The sequence below is a fragment of the Trichechus manatus genome, unplaced genomic scaffold (genome assembly GCF_000243295.1).
Source record: "Trichechus manatus latirostris isolate Lorelei unplaced genomic scaffold, TriManLat1.0 scaffold00122, whole genome shotgun sequence".
Taxonomy (NCBI): Eukaryota; Metazoa; Chordata; class Mammalia; order Sirenia; family Trichechidae; genus Trichechus; species Trichechus manatus.
In genome coordinates this window covers 6,157,319-6,164,008 of record NW_004444058.1, presented here as the reverse complement: position 1 = coordinate 6,164,008, position 6,690 = coordinate 6,157,319, and the positions used below count along the sequence as shown (strand labels likewise).

General features: G+C 40.5%; 1 protein-coding gene across 1 annotated transcript in view; it reads left to right on the top strand.

Moving 5' to 3' along the window:
- Positions 1-401: 401 nt before the first annotated feature.
- Positions 402-6,690, top strand: part of LOC111822043 (zinc finger protein 14-like) — a 30,422-nt gene continuing 24,133 nt past the window's right edge. Inside the window, 1 exon segment of the mRNA XM_023738761.1 lies at positions 402-551. The gene's annotated coding sequence lies outside the window, so the exon portion shown is untranslated.

The window sequence follows — 6,690 nt, the reverse complement described above, 5'->3', positions numbered from 1 at the left end:
CTCTGCTCCCTACCAGTATCTTTGATTACTGAAACCCGCCTTTCAGTTCATATGTGCTTTTAAGATAATCTAGGCGTTTCTCTATAGAGGAAATAAGGATAGCAGAGGCCAGATTCCAAATACCCAAATACAAGGGGGAGCCACTGAACCCCACGGTCACTAGGTAGAGCCCTTTAAGTTCACGCACGGAACCCCTCCACTGAGGCACCAAACGTCCCAGAAACCGGAAGCGGAAATGTGCATCCTCCAGTTGGCAGCCACGTTTGGTTGCACTCCTTTTCTGGTGTGCGGTATGTTTTGCCTCTGTCGCTGGTTGACTTGATCCATTACCAGGTGACCCGCAGGCTCCTGTCCAGGAGTCTAAGAATTTTGCGCCCGCTCTCCTGCGCGCTCCTGGTCTCTGTGCCCTCCTAGAGCCTCCGGACTTCCGCTAGTCCGTGGAGCCGCCAAGGCCTTATCGTTTCCTCCAAGAGCCCGGCCCACTGGGCCGGAGCTGCTTTCTGGACGGCCGCGTAGGTGGGGTGGACCTGTGCCTCTTGGGGCATTAACAGGTAAAAATCGTGTGAATTTTCGTTAAGCAGAAGTGTGGTTTTCAGACCAGTAGCGACAGCTTCACTTGGGAGTTTGTGAAAAATGCAGAGTCACGGGCCTCATGGATGCCCAGCGTAGTTAGGTTGAGTCTAAATGCCCTGCTCCCATCCTCTCCAGTTTGCTGCTCCGCTCACCATGTTCCCTTTTGTTTCCTGTTCTTTTTTTTTTTATAAGCTACCCTCAGCCATACTCTTCAGCCTCATCTGTTACTACTCCCTCGCACACACACACACACACACACACACACACACACACACACACACACACACACTCTCTCTATGGTCACGTTGAGCTCCTCATTAGGCCACAATCACCCCTCGGTCTGTATGTATATTTACCACTTAATGAGCCGTTTCAGAAGGGCTAGGCACTGTGCTAAGTATATACTGCATTTTATTTACAAAAGAACACTGTGAGGTAGGGAGTATTTGCGGCATTTTACAAAAGTAATAATCTTGGAGAAATTAAATATCTGGCCCATGGACAAATATTTAGTAATTGTCAGTGTCTGAACTCAAATTAAGGTCTGTTCTTACTTCAAGGGGCATATTCTTGATCACAATTTCCCTGCCGGAAATGGCTCATTTTCTGTGCTTCATTAGATTGGACTTTTGTTGAGTATTGCTGGTCATATAAAAATTAATATTCTGGTGAGGAATATAGCCCCCCTCTTTAATTGTTATTGATATTTAAGACAGATGAAGAATTAAGAAAGAAGTTAGAACTAGTACGTACATCTAGGACCATATTTATCCTAATTTCAGGAGTAAAATATTTAGTCAGAGGCATATTTCGAGGAATTTCTTTGGCTAGAAGGCAGAAATTGTCATCATGAGTCTGTGAGAAACAATACACCCAGCACTAGTTCTTCTGATGTAAAATGTGATTTTACTGAACAAGCTTAATATAGGCAGTGAGGGATTTATGAGCTCAGATTGAATGTGCTGTGGGGTACCAGAAGAACGAACAACTCTATTTTGGAAGAAGTACAGCTAGAGTGGTCCTTGAAAGCAAGGATGGTGAGACTTCATCCCACATACTTTGGACATGTTATCAGGAGAGACCAGTCCCTGGAGAACAACATTATGCTTGGTAAGGTAGAGGGTCAGCTAAAAAGAGGAAGACCCTCAACGAGATGGATTGACAGTGGCTACATCAGTGGGCCCAAACATAGCAATGATTGTGAGGCTGGTGCAGCACCAGGCATTGTTTCCTTCTGTTGTATGTAGTGTGGCTATGAGGTGGAGCTGACTTGACAGCACCTAACAAAAACAGCAACTAATGGCATCGAGCATCTTTTCATGTGTTTCTTGACCATTTATATATCATCTTTGGTGAAATGTCTATATACACATTTTGCCCATTTTTAAAGTGGTTTGTATGTCATTGAGTGGTAGGAGTTTTTTTTATATATCTGGCATTCTAAACCCTTATGAGATATATGATTCCCAAAACCAGTAAAATCTGCGAAAGCCGAAACCTGTGTAAGGTGAAAACCTGTCAGAGAAGGAAAGCTCAAATATTTTCCACTAAAACAAGCAATAGAATCGTGGTAAGACCGTATCCTGTCAAAGGTAGAAAACTTGCAAGACCCGGAAAAACAAGACAGTCCTGTTGAGTTCCGGCTCTCACAGGTTTCACTGTATTGTCTCAAATTTGATAGGTTGTCTCTTCACTTTGTTGACGAAGGCCTTTCGTGCACAAGATTTTTAATTTATCTGTTATTGCTTGTGCTTTTGTTATCATACCTAAGAATCCATTGTTGAAAACTAGTGTGTGGAGAAAATAAATGTTCTTATTTTTTTTAATTGTGAAAATGTTGCATGTGTCCAAAAGTTCAAAAATGCATAGAGTAAAAATGATCATTAAACACCACTTGTAATCTCAACATCGGTAGAGAAATGTGGTGCCTGTTGTTTTTCTCATTCCTTCCCTAAAGATATTCTAAAACAAGCCACTGCTGTTGCATTGATTCAGCCTCATAGTGACCCTGTAGGACAGTAGAACTGCCCATAGTGTTTCCAGGGCTGTGAATCTTTACGGACGCAGACTGCCACATCTTTCTCCTGTGGAACACCTGGCGAGTTCAAACCACCAACCTTTTGTTTAGCAGCTGAACAGTTAACCACTGCCCCATGAGGGTTCATAGATATTCTAAAAGTACTCTTTGGACTGGAGTTCCCCTTGGATACACGACTGGTAATGTGGTCACTTCATGTCAAATTCAAGCCTTCATTCAAAACTACTGAATTGTCCTAGTTCAGAATCTAAGAATTGCTCTTCAGATAATACCACAGTATCAACACAGATTTCCTAAAGGCCTAATACATGCCAGAATCTGTGCTCTTCCTTTCCTTTAGCTTGAAGCTCCAGAAGTGGGAATGGAGCCTATTTCAGAGGTCACAGTTTGATTCTTTGTGGCCAGGAGGAGACAACCTACAGGTTGTGATATCGGTTCTTGGGTACCACTGGACTCAGACACCAAACCCTTCCCATAGTACACCTGGGACACTGAGGAACCTATGGCTCTGAAACCTAACATGTCCAAGACAGAGCTTTTAAAATCTCACTTGAGCAAATCTCACTTGGCTTTCCTAGGCAGTGTCATCAGTATCCATTCACTGTTGTTGTTAGGTGCCGTCAAGTCTGTTCCTACTTTCGCGACCCTGTGTATAACAGAACAAAATACTGCCTGGTCCTGCAACATCCTCACAATCTTAGCTATGTTTGAGCCCATTGCTGTAGCCACTGGGTCAACCCATCTCGTTGAGGGTCTTCCTCTTTTTCGCTGAACAGCTACCTTACCAAGCATGATGTCTTTCTCCAGGGACTCTCCTGATTACCTGTTCAGGTCCTTCTGGAGCACATGTCCAAAGTACTTGAGATGAAGTCTTGCCATCGCCAGTCACTTCCAATGAGCACTCTGGCTGTACTTCTTCCAAGACAGACTTGTTCATTCTTCTGGCAATCCATGTTATATTCAGTATTCTTCACCAACACCATAATTTAGGGCATCAGTTCTTCGGTCTTCCTTGTTCATTGTCCTGATTTCCCAAGAAATGAGGTGACTGAAGATGTCATGGCTGGGTCAGGCGCACCTTAGTCTTCAAAGAAACATCATTACTTTTCAACGCTTTAAAGAGGGCTTTTGCAGCAGATTTGCCCAATACAGTATGTCGTTTGATTCTTTGACCTCTGCTTCCACAGGTCTCGATTTTGGATCCATGTAAAATGAAATCCTTGACAACTTCAGTATTTTCTCCTTTATCTTGATGTTGCCTATTGGTCCAGTTGTGAGAATTTTTTTATGTTGAGGTGTAATCCGTACTGAATCCATACTTTGATCTTCATCCTTAAGTGCTTCAAGTCCTCTTTCACTTTCAGCAAGCAAGGTTGTGTCATCTGCATAGCTCAGGTTATTGATCATTCTTCCACCAATCCTTATACCGCATTCTCTTTCATATACTCCAGCTTCTTGGATTATTTGCTCAGCATACAGACTGAATAAGTATAGAGAAAGGATATAACCCTGACGCACATCTTTCTTAATTTTAAACCACACAGTGTCCCCTTGTTCTATTTGAACAACTGCTTCTTGGTCTATGTACAGTGTCTTCATGAGCAGAATTAAGTGTTCTGGAATTCCCATTCTTTGGTATGTTATCCATAATTTGTTGTGATCCACAGTCGAATGCCTTTGTGTAGTCAATAAAACGTAGGTAAACATCTTTCTGGTATTCTCTGCTTACAGCCAACATCCATCTGACATCAGCAGTGATATCTCTCATTTCCCGTCCTCTTCTCAATCTGGCTTGAATTTCTGGCAGTTCCCTGTCGATGAACGGCAGCAACCACTTTTGAATTATCTTCAACAGAATTTTACTTGAGTGTCATATTAATGATATTGACAGTTTCTGTATTTTGTTGGATCACTTTTCTTTGGAATGGTCACAAATAGGATCTCCTCCAGTAGGTTGACCAGGTAGCTGTCTTCTGAATTTCTTGGCACAGATGAGTGAGTGCTTCCAGCGTTTCATCCATTTGTTGAAACATCTCACTTGGTATTCCATCAATTCCTGGAGCCTTGCTCTTTGCCAATGCCTTCAGTGCAGCTTGGACTTCTTCCTTCAGTATCATTGGTTCTTGATCATATGCTGCCTCCTGAAAAGCTTGAACATCGACCAATTCTTTTTGGTACAGTGACTGTATATTTCTTCATTTTTTTTGATTCGTGTGTCATTCAGTATTTTACTGATAGAATCATTCAAAATTTTAACTTGAGGCTTCAGTTTTTTCTTCAGTTCTTTCAGCTTCAGAAATACTGAGCGTGATATTCCCTTTTGGTTTTCTAACTCTGTAGTCTTATACTATGTTACTTGGTCTTCTTCAGCCCCCCTTTGAAGACTTCTGTTCAGTTCTTTTACTTCATTATTTCTTCCATTTCGCTTTAGCTACCCTGTGTTCAAGAGCTAGTTTCAGAGTCTCTTCTAACATCCATTTTGGTCTTTTTTGTCTTTTTAATGACCTTTTGCTTTCTTCATTTATGATGCCCTTGATGTCATCCCACAACTCGTCTCGTGTTTGGTCATTAATGTTGAATGGTCAAATCTATTCTGGAGATAGTCTCTAAATTCTTGTGGAATATACTTAAGGCTGTTTTTTGGCTCTCGTAGACTTGTTTTAATTTTCTCCAGCTTCAACTTGAACTTGCATATGAGCAACTGATGGTCTGTTTTTTAGTCAGGGCCTGGCTTTGTTCTGACTGATAATATTGAGCTTTTCAGTCGTCTCCACAGATATAGTTGATATGATTCCTATTTTCTCTCCAGTGAGGTCCACATGTATAGTTGCCATTTATGTTGTTGAAAAAAGGTATTTGCAGTGAATAAGTCGTTGGTCCACAGAAATCTATCATGCTATCTATGGTGTTGTTTCTATCAACAAGGCCCCATTTTCCAACTACCAATCCTTCGTTTCCAGCTTTCGCACTCCAATCCCCAGTAATTACCAGTGCATCTTGATTGCATGTTTGATCAACTTCAGACAGCAGAAGTTGGTAAAAATCTTCAATTGCCTCACCTTTGGCATTAGTGATTAGTGTGTAAATTAGAACAATAGTCGTATTTCCTTGTAGGCATATGGATATTATCACTGACGGTGTTGTACTTTAGGATGGATTTTTTTTTAATGACATTTTAAACTTTTATATAGTCTAGAAGATACATATCTAACCACATATTTATAAGCCACACTCTTTAAAATGTACTGAACAATTAGGAAAGCTCCAAAATCTAAATCATAAACACAGTATAATTTATTCTGTATCAGAATAGGTAAAACCAAATAGTATACTGTCTTTTGTATTTCGTACATTTTAATTATTATGCCGAAATATGCTAATTTAACATTAAATTAAAATAAACTTCTAAATTAATTATTTTTAAAAAATGTCAGGTACATGATTAAGATAAGCTTTTTTTCATCAGAAAAAAAAATTTAGAGTAAACAAAGATATTGCAAATACGTCCAAAATTGTAGGTCTTCATATTTACTTTCTTAGACCATTCGGGTTTTTTTTTTTTGGTCCTTTGAAACCGAGAAGGCCCTGCTTCTCGTGCTCCTTCTAACAGTTCTGCTGATCTCCAGGCTGCTCCAGGGATGGTCCTTTTCTTTTCTTGGAGGAATAGAGATGTAGATACTTTGGCCTATTTCCTGCCTGAAGAATTCCAAGAAGCAGACAGCATTCTTTCCTTTTATTCTTTCTCTGTCCCCTTAAGGCTAAGCTGACGGGTTTTCTGCTGTGATAGGTGGTTAGAGCCATCAGTCACAGGCTTAATCTTTTTAACAGAAGATTTCAGGATAGATCTTAAAGTGATCTTTTTGACGATGAATGCAATGCCATTCCTCTTCAAGTTGTTGTTTCCAGCGTAGTAGAACATAAGATTGTCCAATTCACAGTGGCCAATGCAAGTTAATTTTAGCTCACTAATCCCTAGGATATCGATGTTGATGCTTTCCATTTCATTTTTGATGATGTCTTGGGCTGGGTTCTCTAGAGAAGCAAAACCGGTAAAGTGTATAAATATATATATATATATA